The sequence below is a fragment of the Rhinatrema bivittatum genome, chromosome 1 (genome assembly GCF_901001135.1).
Source record: "Rhinatrema bivittatum chromosome 1, aRhiBiv1.1, whole genome shotgun sequence".
NCBI lineage: Eukaryota > Metazoa > Chordata > Amphibia > Gymnophiona > Rhinatrematidae > Rhinatrema > Rhinatrema bivittatum.
In genome coordinates this window covers 176498088-176513852 of record NC_042615.1, presented here as the reverse complement: position 1 = coordinate 176513852, position 15765 = coordinate 176498088, and positions in this window count along the sequence as shown.

The following is a 15765-nucleotide window of genomic DNA, read 5'->3' as shown; positions in this document are numbered from 1 at the left end:
TATTATCTCCAGGTAGTAGCCTTCATTCCCGAAAGCCACCCCATGCCTCTTCTCTTCATTCACATCGTCTAGACTTTATGGATCCACAGTGTTTATACCACGCCCCTTTGAAATCCTTCACAGTTTTAGTCTTTACCACTTCTTCCGGAAGGGCATTCCAGGCATCCACCACCCTCTCCATTGAGAAATACTTCCTGACATTGTTCTGAGTTTTCCTCCCTGGAGTTTTAAATCGTGACCCCCTGGTTCTGCTGATTTGTTTTTTTGCAACAGAAAAGGTTTGTCGTTGACTTTGGATCATTAAATCCTTCAAGTATCTGAAGGTCTTTCAAGTATCTGAAGGTCTGTATCATATCCCCCCTACTCCTCCTTTCCTCCAGGGTATACATATTTAGATTCTTCAATCTCTCTTCATAAGGCATTAGATGAAGACCATACACCTTTTTGGTCGCGCTTCTCTGGACCGCCTCCATCCTGTCTGTGTCCCTTCGGAGATACGGTCTCCAGAACTGAGCACAGTACTCCAGGTGAGGCCTCACCAAGGATCTGTACAAGGGGATAATCACTTCCCTTTTCTTACTCGATATTCCTCTCTCTATGCAGCCCAGCATTCTTCTGGCTTTAGCTATCGCCTTGTCACATTGTTTTGCTGACTTCAGATCATTAGACACTATCACCCCAAGGTGTCTCTCCTGCTCTGTGCACATCACCCCTTCACTACCCATCAAATACATTTCTTTTGGATTTCCACTCCCCATATGCATGAATCTGCACTTCTTGACATTGAATCTCAGCTGCCATATCTTCGACCAGTCTTCTAGCTTCCTTAAATCCCGTCTCATTCTCTCTACTCCTTCCAACGTGTCCACTCTGTTGCAAATCTTAGTATCATCGCAAATAGACAAATCTTACTTCTATCCCATCCGCTAGGTCCCTCATGAAGATATTGAACAGGACCAGTCCCAACACCGACCCTTGCGGCACTCTGCTCATCTCTGCTCTCTCTTCCGAGTAAGTTTCATTTACCTTCACACATTGTCTTCTGTCCTTCAACCAGTTTGCTATCCAGGCCACCACCCTGGCACTCACTCCCAAGTTTCTCATTTTATTCACTAGCCTTCTGTGCGGGACCGTATCAAAAGCTTTGCAAAATCCAAGTAGATGACATCTAATGCTCTTCCATGTTCCAATTCCTTAGTCACCCAATCAAAAAAGTCTATCAGATTCATCTGACAGGACCTTCCCTTGGTGAAACCATGCTGCCTCTGGTCCAGCAATTCAGCTGTTTGTAGATAGTTCACTATTATTTCCTTCAGCAGTGAATCCAATACTTTTCCCATCACCGAGATGAGGCTGACCGGCCTGTAGTTTCCAGCCTCCTCTCTATTCCCACTCTTGTGAAGAGGGACCACCACCACTCTTCTCCAATCACTCGGCATCACTCCCGTTTCCAGGGATCTATTGAACAGGTCACTCAGCGGAGCCACCAGCACATCTCTGAGCTCTTTCAGTATCCTGGGATGAACCTCATCAGGCCCCATGGCTTTGTCTACTTTCAGTTTTCCTAGCTCTTCCCATACATTCTATTCCATAAATGGAGTTTCATCCATTCCACTCCCCTCCAGTTTCTTGTTAACTAGCGTTGGTCCTTCTCCGGGGTCTTCTATAGTGAACACTGAACTGAAGTATTTGTTTAATATTTCTGCCATTTCTTCATCTGTCTCCACCCATTGATACTTTTCACCTTTCAATTTCACTACACCACTTTGGACTTTTCTACTTTCACTGATGTATCTGAAAAATGTTTTGTCACCTCGCTTTACCTCTTTGGCAATCCTTTCTTCCGCTTGACTTTTCGCTTTCTTGATTACTTTCTTCGTCTCCCTCAGTTTTACCATATATTCTTCATTGTGATCCTCCCTTTGGGATCTTTTATATTTGTTAAATGCTGTCCTTTTATCTTTTATTTTATCAGCCACCTCCTTTGTGAACCAGATAGGTTTCATTCTTTCTTGCTTTTCTTTACTTTTCTAACATATATTAGTCACTTCAGCAATTGCTCCTTTTAGTTTGGCTCACTGTTATTCCACATCTCTCGTTGTATCCCATCCTTCTAGTTCTTCCTCAGTTTTCCTCCCATGCTTCTAGTTCTTCCCCCAGTTTTTCCAAAGCATCCAGGACAGTGAGGATGGAAATAAATTTAGAGACTTTTGAATAAAAGAATTAAGAGCCTTAACTTTTGGGTAATTGGATTACCTTTTGATGTTCTGTAAATTTGAACCCTGTTGTGGCTAATTTTCTTGAATTTGGGGATATTTTTCCATTTTCTTTTTTTGTTGATGTTGGAGTTACACTCTAGTTAGCCCACTCTCACTGGTGAGGATATCTTTTCTCAAGATGAATGTGCAAGAGCAGGAAGGGAGGTGACTAGAAGAAAAATGGATGGAGAACCATATGTTTTGGTAATTATTGAATGCATGTTGATTCTTATCTCTTATTTCATACGAATTTCAGACTCCAGAGTTGTTCTTTAACCTTTTTCCACTTTAGTTAGACCTGAAAGGGGATTGATGGACCCTGGTTTGCTTTATGATGTCTGCCCGTGGGGTTGAATTCTGCTTCCCTGCTCATATTGGGGTAGATTTTCAAAGGGTTACGCGTGTAACCCCCGAAAACCTGTGCGCGCCGAGCCTATTTTGCATAGGCTCAGTGGCGCGTGAAAGCCCCGGGACGTGCGTATGTCCCGGGGTTTCGAAAAGGGGCGGTCCTGGGGCACGCTGGCAAGCTGCCGGTGCGCGCAAGTTATGCCTGCATCGAGATAAGGTAGGGGGGATTTAGGTAGGGCTGGGGAGTGGGTTAGATAGGGGAAGGGAGGGAAAGGTGGGGGGGGGAGTAAAAAAAAAGTTCCCTCCAAGGCCGCTCCAATTTCGGAGCGGCCTTGGAGGGAATGGGGAAAGCCATCGGGGCTCCCCTTGGGCTCGGCATGCGCACGTGCACAAGTGTGCACCTCCTTGCACGCGCCGATCCCGGATTTTATAACATGTGCGCGACAGCCAGGTAGTGCTGGGTAGTGCACACAAATGTACCCCGCATGCTTAAATTTTAAAATCGGCCACATTATTTTTACCATCTGGCACCTTCTGGAGTTATTCACTCTAGAGTATGAAGTGGTCACAGATATTGTGATTGATCACATTGAGACCCCAGAAGATAAGTATTTCTCCCTATCTGGACTTGGAACTGGACCCATAGCACCCCTAGTTGAGAATAAAGCACCAAAACGAGGGACTTGCTACATATGTGAAGTGGAAGAGCACTAGGCTAAACTAAAAGAATCTATAGAAAGAACAATACATCTTTATATTAAGTAAATAAATAAAACTAAGAGAGAGACCAATATGGCTTTCAAAAAAAGAGGCTGAAAAAGTAAAGAGAGAGAAATTTGCATTCAAAACCTTCAAGGAATTTCAGAAAGTGAAGCATGTAGAGAACATTGGTAAAATACCAATTTGACTGAAAACTGTCCTTTCTTAACTTGATCAAAAGTACATACTGGCTTCTACAATGCACATACTTTTAGCCACATTAAAATGAAGCATTCCAAGGGGCATGTCTAGGGTTGAGGAGGAAAATAATGCCTACAGATTGCATTTTCAAATCTAGGTATCTTATTCTGTATGGGAAAATCTACTTGCAGAAAAAGCATGTGTAGCAATTTTCTGCATAAATGTGCAAGCATACTTTCACTTTGAAAAAGTGCAAAGTCCAGGGATAAAAAGTGCAGTACCTGTGGAGTTTGCAGCAATTCAGGTAGTTTGAACATTGCCCCATGAGGCAAGGCAGAAAGAGGTAGGGAAAGCAATTAATATGGCAAAGGCATGAGTGGAAGTAAAGGTAGCTAAGGAGGTAAAATGAGGTGTTTCAGATATGCCAGAAATAGGATTGCAAAACTGAGAGGAGATGAGGTGAAATGTGTGGAGAGAGATGAGGAAAAAGGAGAGATGGTAAACAAATGTTTCTGTTCAGCTTTCACGGAAGAAGGGATTGAAGTTCAGTAAATGTGGAAAATAGTAGATTATTATGTATCTTGGGTGCTGTAATTGCAATCTTTATTGTTGAAGTAAGTTTTACAATATGGAAGTAGTATCCTCCCCTAGATGAGTTAATATTATGTTCACAAAATGAAAATTATATATAAAAGTTATTGTGAATTCAATGCAAAAATATAAACATAAAAGCAATGTATTTTTATAAGCTCAAAGCGGGAAAAAGTCCTTTTTGAATATGTCAGTGTGACTTAGAAACAAAACAAGCCATCTTCAATCATGCAGGTTGAAATCTGTTGTTATGCACAGCTATTTCCAGACCAAAAATACAGCATACAATTTTGCTTGTGTTCATTTATCTTAGTTACTGATTGGATTGGAATTTCTAAACTGGAATAGTCAGTAGAAATAGCTCATTCCAGAAATTAAATCAACCACTTTTCCTGCTATTTTCTTCTCTTAAGAAATATTTTTCATGCCTTCTGCTCCTGGAACATTTGCCAGAATTTGGCACTATGAACTGAGCACATCCATTTACAGATGAAAAGGAATCATTATTTATCTACCAACAATGCATTCATTCATTTTTTATTACCTCTGGAAGGTTACATTTCCTTATTCATTAAAAAGACTTCAACAGAACTCTGTTGAAAAAGTATTTAATTTCTCAGGGACTTTTTAATAATGTGTAAGTTCAAGAACTACCAAATCTTAAGAGGTCTATATTCAGTTCATTTGCCTGGCTAAGGGGGTCATTGGTCAAGTTGTGAGGGGCCGTTATCGTGATTTGAAAATGTAAATTAGGGAAAAGGGAGGAGTTTGGGAGGGGTTTAGGCAAAGTAGGGGCCTGTAGCGCTGCGAATGATAGCCCTTAGTAGTGCTGGAAATAGCTACAATTATTTCATTGGCGCTACGGGGGTGATAGCGTGCAGAGCAGCCACAACTGCAGCAGGCAAAAATGCACCACGGCGATGCAATCCCTTGCCCACCCCCCATTTTTTTTTGTTTTTTGCAGCTCATCATTCCGTGGATTAATGAATCTAGGGGTAAGTTTGGCACTTAGCCATACAAATGCCAAGATTTTAAAATCACATTGATCTCACCGCCCTGTACTTATCTGGCTAACTTTTTATCCAGCTAAAAAAATATATAAAGAAAAGTCCAGGGATTTTCCAGGGTGGGGCCAGATATCTTGGCGAAGTTATCCGGATAAACAGAGATTTTCAGCATTAACCAGATAAATGTCAGATAAAATTATGACAGCCAAAGAGCACTGCTAAAGGCGTGGCGCCAGGTAGGTGCACGGATGCCGCTGATAACCCAGAGGATGGAAATTAGGCTCAGAATCTGTGTTTCGATGTTACTAGTTTTTTTGGAAACTACAAAAGAATGTCATGTGACTACTAGAGGTACGCTTTTAAGACCGGAATTTAAAACCCCGGTGCATGTAAATCCCGGGGTTTACACGCATGGCCGGGCCTTACGCCGGGCCGATTTTCAAACCTGCCCAGCCACGCACGTAAACCCAAGGATGCATTAAGTGTCGGGTCCTCAAAAGGGTGTGGGCCGGGGGATAGAGCAGGGCGGTCCGGGACACCACCATTCCTCGCTGTCCCGGAGTCTCACGTGCCAGCCAGCTGCCGGCACACACAAGTTACTTCAGGTCGGGCCCTGAAGTAACTTGCAAAATAACAGGTACCAAAATTTAAAAATGGGTTTTAGAGGATGGGGATGAGAGCAGAAGGGGAAAGGAGGTTAGGGTAGGGGGTAGGAAAGTTCCCTCCCAGTCCTCCTAAAGTATAGCGGACTGGGAGCGAACTGGGAAAGGCCCCGATATGTCGCTGCACGAATGTAGACAAAATCTATTCCCCCCTTGTGCGCGCTGCCACAAAGTTTAAAACATGCGTGCACCGGTGCATGGATGGTATAAAATTGTGCGTCCATGTGTGTCCATGAACGTGCATGCACATTTTAAAAAAATGTACCCCTTAGTTTCCTTCTCTTTCTCACATGATCATAATGCTGTACTGAGATATTTTCTGCATAATAGGTCCACCTTCTTTTATGGTCAGAAAATTTTAATTTATCTAGACATTACAAGGATTACCGAATAACTCAGGAGAAAACATTTTGATATGTGCCCAGAAGTTCAAGTGCTTGGGGCTCAATTTATCTTGCATTATCCATGTAAATGTATTGTAAAATATCATGGTGCCAAGTATATTATTTTGAATCATATCATTTAAGATTTTTTTTTTGGATTTTCATGTTAGCAATAATTAGTTTTCACATAGATTATTCGGCAATATGAGTAGAAAGTGAGGCTATCATCTCAGTTTTTTTGTTTTGCTTTTTTTTTTTTTTTTTTTGGTACTATGCACTCTATTTATATTTGCTCTCCCCTAGATTTCCTTATAATGAGAATGTTATGTGTTAGATTAGTGTTTGCATTTTTCTTTTGTACTTTCACAGATTTTTGGTTGCAAGATTTTTTGTGTTAAAATATATAATTTCAATTAAAGTGAACCCCCCCCCCCCCCCATAAATCTTACATAATTTTGGAACCAATTCTTAAGAAAAAGCAAGGAAAATTCCACTGTGAAACCATCATTGCCAGGTGACTTCTGAAGATGCAAAAATTTCAACACATCCAAGGTTTCAGCCTCAGTGATATCAGTTTCCAAAGCCTCTTGATCTGAATCAGTTAATTTTGGATGTTCTAAACAAATATGCAAACTATTGTCATCTCCTGTAACCTCCAAAGATTACAAATTAGAATAATCCTAAATTGACAAATAATATCTGCATCATTTAGCAGAATCCTATCACTTGCTCTGATAAAATTGATACACTATCTATCCTTTCTCCTTTTCAAGTATAGTGCAAGTTTCCTACCAGATTTGTTTACATCAGCATACAATTTTTTTTCTTTTGAAAAAAACAGCAGAGAATCCATACACTGGCTAAGCAAAGAGTTATAATTAAATTTCAGTTATTGCAATTTGAAAAGAAGCTTATATTGCTGCTTTTGAATAACTTTAATTTCTTCTTCTAATGATTGTAGAGCCAAGTGTCTTTTTTATTTTTCCCACTTGCAAAATTAATAATTGCCCGAACTGGGATTTGCAATATTTATCACAAATCCCATTGGGGGTGGGGGGAGACTGCATCTGGCATGGCATACATACATATTTGTTATCTATTTATGCCAATGTAGGAGGGTGAACTAGTAACTTCAGGTGAGGTTTTGGTGGTGGTCTAGGATTTTGGGGCCAGCTTTACATGCACAGTCAGAAGTACGAACAGCATATTACACATCAGTGAAGATTTGATGTGATTTGGGATAAGGAAAGGTACACAAATATGAGATTTCTACAATGTACTCTCATCCTAGCTTGATAGCAAACAGGACCACAAGCAGGGATTCAGAATGAATAGATATAAGTTAGATTCCATAGGCTAGCTAATTTTATTTGCTGGACATTTGAGGAAAAGGTAGGGACTTCTGCAGATCTTTCTCATTTCTTTCAATAGGTCCCAGAAGCTACCAACAATTGAAGCATGGCTGAGAAACATCATATTGCCAGAGCTGTCACCTCTGTTACAAATTTGACCAGGCAGATGTCCTTTCCACAGTGAGGATCCAGTTAAGTGTGAAAGATGTCTGCAAATTGACTCCCTCAGGAAACAAGTGATGGAACTCAGAGAGGAAGTAGCAAGACTGAGAAGCATCACATCCTGAAGAATAAGGACTACATCAATGAAATGCTTATAAAGGCATCTAAGATGGAGAACTCAAGCAGAAGGATGGTGAAAATGGACCATGAGAAGACAGTTGTACCTAATTATGGCTACTAGACCTTACATCACTGCTCCAATTTCCCTTGAGCTGAGAACTGGTATGCAGGCTTGGAAGTGGAGGAGGAAAAACCAAAACATGCAAACCTTGAAGTTGCAGACAACACAACTAGTGCACCTAAGAGGTGGAGAGTAGTGTTGGTTGATGACTTGCTTCTGAGGGGCATGGAGGCATCCATCTGCCGACAAGGCATGTTGTCCTGTGAAGCGTGCTGAGTGCCAAAATCTAAGTCATTATGGAGAGATTGCCAAAATGATCAAGCCTACTGACTACTGTCCAATGCTGATCATTCATGTTGGCATGCATGATACTGCTAGGTACCACACAGATCATATCAAAAGTGACAGCATGGCTCTAGAAGAGAGGGTAAAGCAGATAGGTGCATAGGTTGTATTATCCTCCATCCTCCCAGTCAAAGATAAAGGCCCTGGCAGGGAAGCTTTCATTCTGGAGATAAATGAAAGGCTACATCAATGGTGTTGACAAGAGCATTTTGGCTTCCTGGATCATGGGATGATATTTCAAGGATATTTGAGAACAGATGGAGTCCACCTATCAAAGATGGGGTTTAGCATCTTTCAACACAGAATGGCAAAACTATTGAAGAAAGCTTTCAACTAGATTCATTAGGGATAGATGAACACAACCTTAAGGTAAGTAAAACTATTAAATACTTGTATAAAAATGAGAGAAATGGGAAAATATGGCAATATTTGGAAAGCCATTTATACTGATGCTCATAGAATGGTAAATAAAGTCCAGGATCAACAGGCAGTCATAAAAGAAGCTGACTTACATAGAGTGGTTGTCATGGAGATGTAAATGGAAAACCATAACTGGGTTATAGTTATTCCAGTCTACTATCAATCTACTCACCAAACTCTCACTCAATAAACACTGTCTTCAGGGCTTTTCTGAACATCTTTAAATTATGTTACTGCCAAAGCTCACCAGAAGTTTGTTCCATTCAATGGCAGCAACTGAGGAGAAAGCTCTAGCTCTAGTTTGCACCCATCTATAATATTTTACTGGAGGGATGGCTAATAAGCAAGAATTTTCTGACTTCAATGATCACCCAAGGATATACAAATCAATGGACTCTCTTAAAACAAAAGGAAAGCATTCCTCAGAAGCTTGAGAATAATGGTCACCAACCTGAATTTTACTCTCCATTTAACAGGAAGCCAATGCAATTTCTTCAAAACTGGGCTAACGTGCCCTTTTAATACTTAACAGTTGCATTCTGTGCCAACTGTAATACATGCATCAATTTATGTGGGAGCCCAATGTATAATGTCCCACAATTGTCCAGATGACATAGGACCAAGGTTAATACCACTGAAAAAAAATAAGCAGGAGTTAACAAGCTTCTTAGCGGATGTACTAAATTGAGTTTATAGAAAGCAACCAATTCTTGAGACCACACCTTCAATTAGATATAAACAGGATAGAGTCAGACTAGATGGTGGCTACTAAAATGGTTAGTGGTCTTTGTTCTAAAGCATATGGGGATAGACAAAGATCTAAGCATGTATAACCTAGAGGACTGGCAAGATAGGAGAGATATTATAGAAACAACTGAATGATGTTCCCACCCATTAGCTAGGCCACACCATTGATCTTATGTTCTGTTCCCCTCGCTTTATCTTTCTATACCCAACTGCACTCTCCTAAACCCTATACCTTGGTCTGATCACTCACTTATCCACCTTTTTGTTAACACTTAAGTCAGCTCTCCCTATCTCAATTCCAACAAGGAAAAAAAAAAGATCTACTTCAAGAAAAAAAGAACGGAAATACAGGAACATTTGTTGAAGCCTTCTCTTCTAACATGCTCTTAACGATTAATTCTGATATAAACAACACTGTTTCATCATGGCACTCTGCAATCAACACTACTCTTACTGCTATAGCTCCTATTACTTCCTATACCATAAAACCTAAACCTTCTGCCCCCTGGTAGTCTGCATCTCTGTAAACTTTGAAATCTACTTTTAGGCGTCATGTACGTTACTGGCGCAAACATTGTACAACCTCTGCCAAAAAACTCATTTTTCTGCTATTTGAGAAAATACAAAAAGGAAATAGACATCACCAAAAAAACCTTCTATTCTCATAAAATAATTGCTGCCAATGGAAATCCTTCTATTCTTTTCAACACTGTAAATACCTTGACTATCACACAAACTTCTCATCCTGACATGGATGATGCCCTCTGTAACCTTATAGCAACTCATTTTCAAGACAAAATTTCCAAAATTACAAATAGCTTACCACAGTTCTTCAATCCTTAGCTTGTCTTCCAGCACCTACTTGCAATTGGTCTGTTTTTTTTACATGTAGATGCCTCAACTATTACTTGCATATTGAACAAAAATCTCATCCTCTCTATTTAATCCTTGTCCTGGTCAACTATTAAATCTCTAGGTGACCTAGCAAGCCCTTTCCTAATCTAAGTTGTAAATGAGTCTTTAGACTCTGGTATATTCCCAGATATGCTTAAGAAACATCCATCTGCCCAATTCCAAAGAAAAAAAAGGAAACATTTCAAACCTCTCCAACCAAAGTCTTATCACATCTCTTATCTCATTAGCAAAAATTCTTGAATATGTGGTCCTACATCAACTCACCAACTATCTGAAAATACTCTTCTTCACCCAAATCAACATGGGTTTTGTAAAGGCCACAGCATAGAAACTTTATTACTTTCTTCTTTTGATACCTTAATAAGAGGTTTTGAAGCCAACATTGACTACATTCTAATGCTAATAGATATCTCAGCTGCTTTTGATACAATATACCATCAAATTCTTCTTACCCACTACAGTCCATTGGCTTGGCAGACACCATTTTAAATTGATTCAGCTCATACTTATCCAATCATCCTCATCAGATCAATATTGGTCCCTACTCATCAAACTGGAACATCCCCTCCTCCGGTGTCCTTCAAGGATCCTCACTCTCCGCCATTTTGTTTAACATCTACTTAATACCTCTATGCCATCTTCTCAACAGTCTTAATATTCAATTTATGATTTACGCAGATGACATCCAGTTTTTCGTACCTTCTCATCCTGGTCTACCACACTCTCTACTGTATGTTTATATATTAAAACCATTAACACATGGATATCTCATATCCGCCACAAACTAAATACATCCAAAACAGAAATTCTCCATCTTTCTACTATCCCCCATTCTACTTGCAGCCCTCCTTCCCATCTGTCTCTAAACAACCTACCCATTCCCATTGTCTCCAAAGCACAAAACCTTGGGGTAATTCTAGACTCAAGTCTAACCATGTTTTATCACATCTCTACTAGTGTTAAAAATTATTTCTTTAAACTTCACATGTTAAAACTTCTTCTCCCCCCCTACTATTTGCTGATGACTTTCATACTGTCCTAAATTTCCATCATTCTCACAGGTAAAGATTATTGTAATGCTCTCTGCCTTGATCTTCATGACAGTGCATTTCGCCCTCTATAACTAATTCAAAATACTGCAGCATGCATCTTAACTGGTATCTCTCGGCAAGATCATACTACCCCATTCTTACATTTGTTACATTGGCTTTCAGTTCACTATAATTCTATCCCAGATCACTTAAGGCAGATAACATCGCACAATGAATTTAAAAAAATCTAAAGACATATTTATTTTCACTAGCCATTAGATCACTCTCCATTCCCTGGTAGGCTCCATTGCTCACTTTTTAATTGAATCCTTACATCATTCATGCTCTGTAAGGCTCTAGACTATGGGGTGGATTTTAAAAGGGTCACGCACATATATTACGTGTGTAACCACGAAAACCTGATCCTGTGCATGCCGAGCCTATTTTGCATAGTCCCAGTGATGCGCGCAAGCCCTGGGACATGCATATGTCCCGGGGCTTGAAAAAAAGGGCGGGGCATGGGTAGGGTGGTTCGGGGCAGGACTGGGGCCAGAGCAGGATCGCGGGCTGGCCATTGGCCGGCGTGCACAACCTATGCCTGCCTGGAGGCAGGCACAGCTTATAAGATAAAGGTAAAGGGGGGTTTAGGTAGGGCTGGGGGTGGGTTAGGTAGGGGAAGGGAGGAGAAGGTGGGGGGCGGAAGGAAAGTTCCCTCTGAGGCCACTCCGATTTTGGAGCGGCCTCGGAGGGAATGGAGGAAGGCTGTGTGGCTCGGCGCGCACAAGTTATAAAGTCAGGCGTACATTTGTGCGCGCTGGGTTGTGCACACAAATGTATGCCCGCACATACCTCTTAAAATCCAGCCCTATGATTACATTTCTTTTATCGCCTACAATTTTTATATTTAATGTTTTATGGTATGTCTTTTACATTATTATATTATGTATATTAACAGTTGTAAGTCCAGAAAAACACTAGGAGCACCGCTTGCACTCAAAATATATCCGGCATCCACGACAAGTGCAAGAATAATTTCAGTTCCTAATCAGGCTTTCTACTGTGACAATTATGCTTTTATTCCGGCAACTCCTCAATTTTAATACAGTATTTTACAAGCAGACCCCCAACACAGACCCGTGTTTCGCAGTCCGGCTGCTTCGGGGGGGATAGTTTTAACAACGGCAATCTGTAATATACAAAAGCAAATATACAACCAGGAACCATTGGGTAAAATACAGACAAACTGCAGCTAGTGCACATGCTATGCTAGGGTAAATATGGATTTTATCAACATACCTGTGTCAAAAACAGCAACATTTTTCAAAGGAGTGCACCCAGTGTAGTCTCCTTATTAGGTGACTGATGTCATCAGGTTAGGTTGATGCTGATTGGGTAGGGTGTTTGGCCAGCCTTGGTGCGGATGTTTTCGCGGCTAAACACAGGGTTTAAAGTTCGTAGGCTTAGACAGCTCAGGTGCACTCCTTTGAAAAATTTTGCTGTTTTTGCAGGTGACACAACCATCGTCAGCAGGTGGAGTGGGCTGATAGGCAGAGGCCGCTGGAGCTTCACCTATACCAGTCCTTGTTCCCCATGGGTTGAGCTTTTGGGTGCCGGGGCCGGCAGGACTTAGGTTGGCCTTTGTGTATAGGTGCAGTAGGAGTTGGTTCAGCCCAGAGACAACAGACGAGCGATGGTACAGTCTTACTCTGGACTGGGTAATGTCCTGGAAACTCGGGTGCCAATGGAACGAAGGCAGACATGGGACGCTCGAGGAAAGGTAGGCCGAAGCCTAAAGAAACCACGTCCAGGGAGTAAGCAGAAGAGGCGTTTTCCCCAAATTAGGCAATGTCAATGAAATTTCCTAATTTGGAATGGTTTGGGAGAACCGAAAAACGATTGAATTTTTTCCAAAATTTCGGAAAAAATTCGTTTTTGAGTTAGTGCGGCACTAAATCCTAAATCCGCTAAATTCGGCAGAGTTAGCGCATACTAACTCTGCCGAAAATTGGGGCCCCCGAAAAAAACCTCGAACCACGGGAAAAACAAAATTCCCATGGGGGGGAAGGGGGCCCCGAAACGAAGTCTGACACAAAATTTTTACCCGAAGCACATCTCTACAGCACACCACTTTATAAAGTTGGTGATACCTGTTCACCACTGTGCACTATGGTTGCTACACCCCTGTCTCTCCCCTTCAAATATTAAAAATCTTATTGGACAGTTGTATTATAAGCAGTGACAATTTTAGGGAGGGATAAAGAAGAGCAAGTGCCTGGGATCTCAGGTCCCATTGACAAAGTTCAGTACTTCAAGGTGCTGGCTAGGATCACTCCTCTGTTTCTGCCCTAGGTTCCAGTGTGGCTAACACCGGCCCTGAGCGTATGAATAGTGGGACAAGAGAGGAAGAGGCATCTACTGCTATAGCAATGTTTTCTCAGATGGAGATGGAGAGAGAGAGTAAAATCTGTTGATAGTGCTTGCATAAGAATCAACTTACTTCCTGTCAGGACTTTTAAAATGTTACCCTCTTCCCATGCTATCAAACTTTTACTTCTAGGGACCAAGTTTAAGATTAAACATTGCAATATACATGTGCACTTTTAACTGCTTATTTTGCAGCCGGTTCTCATTGGGCAATCATGTGCATCGTATCTTTTGAAAACTAGCAGTTGCAAAGTACATGTGCAAAAAGCTCCCATTGACTTTGCACTTGCTGGTTTTGCAGCCAGTCAAGTAGAAGTAAAATAGCACATGCACATTTTAAAAATTGAATGTATGCACTAGGGATGGGTATTTTGTTTCATTTCATTCTCAAAGCAAAACAATTGAAAAGAAAGGGCCTTGACATATACCTGAGCACAACACCGGGGATTGGGCCTAGACCCAAGGCTGGGGCCTTGCACAGGCATAGGTTGTAGCCAATACAAGAAATGCAGCCTAAGTCTGAGCGTGATGTCAGGGTTTCAGGCAAAGCTCAGACCAAATGCCAGGGCCTTGGCCAAGACCCCCAAAATTGTCCCTAATTACCTGCTGTAAAGGAGACCCAACATCATGGCGCATGGCCGGGTCCTGAAACATGGGCCTTGATCAGGGCATGGGCCCAGGCTTGACACAGGGTCACAGTCTAGAGACCAGGTCCAGATATTGGTTCCTCAGCTCAGATCCAGGCCCAATGCTGGGGCCCAATTCGGAGGTTGGGTCCTAACAACCTGGTCTCAGCCTAGGCCAAGGCATGGACTCAAGCCAGACACTGTGATGCTGTCCGGAGAGCAGGTTCCAATGTGGGGACCTCAGCTTGGACCCAGGTCCAACACTGGGACCTCGGCCAAGACTCAGGCCTGATGCTGGGGCCTGGCTTGGAGCCCAGGGTCAGGCCCAGGCCCAGCTCCCAAGCTTCGAAGATCTTCTTCTGAAGTCTTCATTCTTCACAGTTGAAATGACTCAGTCCTGACAGGCCTTGGCCCTATTCATGGCCCAGGATAGGAGGTCTGGGCCCAACACATGGGCCTTGGCTAAGGTCTAGTCCTGAAAGCTAGGCCCAGGCCAAAGCCTTAGCCTTGCATAGTATTAGGCTACGGTAGATCGCTGCAATCTCAGACTAGACTCTATGCAAGGCTCAGACTTCAGCCTGGCCTGTTCCTTGGCCTTGTCTGTTTATGTTACCTGACCAGATAAGTGGGGGTTAGGGAGGAAACTGGTCCCGGAATTTTTTCCAGATGGGAGGGATGGGTGGGGAGCACATGAGGATTTGAGTGGCCCCGTTTCTTTTTTTGTTTTTTTTATTTAAATGTTTGTTAATTTTAAAATTAAAGACATGAAATTAACATTATACAAAATGAAATTCATGTTAAAAAAAAACACCCCCAAAGAAGAAATGAAAATTTTACTACTTCCCACTCATAATATGCACATTACTTTATTTCCCTATTCTAACCATGGCCCTGGGAAAGCCACTTTTTAACCCATGCAAACTCATGCAAACTATTTGCATGGCAGAGGATGGCAATTTTCAGCTAAGTCATTTTACCCAGTTAAATATATTCATTGTCTCTGGCCCTCAGAGAACTGAGCAACTATCCAGAGATTCAAAGTTGAGGTTCAAAATCCAGATAACTAAGGGTCAAGTCTAGGAGTCCACATAAACGAGCATTGCCATTGTAACTCATTGTTATATTATAGTACTGCTACCTTTCCAGTCCTCAGTAGGGATTGGAAAATGCTACCAACTGAATTAAATTAAATGTTAATATTAATTCCTCTGTTAATGTGTTCTTCATATGAGACAGTTTTATAAAATGCATCTTGTTAATTATGCATAATGATAAACAACCACCTTCTGGAAAGGATGACTGTGACTTATGTAAAAAAAAATTAATGACTGAATAAAAATGGAATAAAAAGTGAAAGATTCTAAATAACTTTTTAAAACAGTGTTTGAAGATTTTATTGAGAGGATTCTCTGG